The following is a 461-nucleotide window of genomic DNA, read 5'->3' as shown; positions in this document are numbered from 1 at the left end:
GGAAAGATACATTGTCACTGTGTTTCCCGTGCGGCACAATTTCAGATATGATTTGAAATGCTTGTCCAGAGAAGAGTTCCACCTCACAAAATACGTGTGCGCATCTAACAGTACATGCTAATTGGGATGTGTTATTCAAATTGCATTATGAATTTGATACAGAGCACTTTATGGATCACAGCGAGGCTGGGCATGTACTATTGTGCAGGAGAATATATGCCCGTGATATGCAATGTGACCAGATAATCCTGGTTTTCCTATTCCCAGTGTTCTGGTAGAGGGGATCAGTCTCTGCTAGTCACACAGATGTCTTGGCTCCTGTTCCTCTTGGAAGACTGATCCATATGTTGCATGAACCCCTGTGGATTTAAAGGAACTTGGCTTAGGAATTTATTCTCCTCCATTCCAGTCATTATGTATGGCCAATTCACTGTAGCCTGGAAACATTAGGAAAATGTTTC

Source organism: Sparus aurata, chromosome 9, assembly GCF_900880675.1.
Source record: "Sparus aurata chromosome 9, fSpaAur1.1, whole genome shotgun sequence".
NCBI lineage: Eukaryota > Metazoa > Chordata > Actinopteri > Spariformes > Sparidae > Sparus > Sparus aurata.
The sequence above is the reverse complement of the archived record's forward strand: the minus strand, read 5'-3'. Positions refer to the sequence as shown.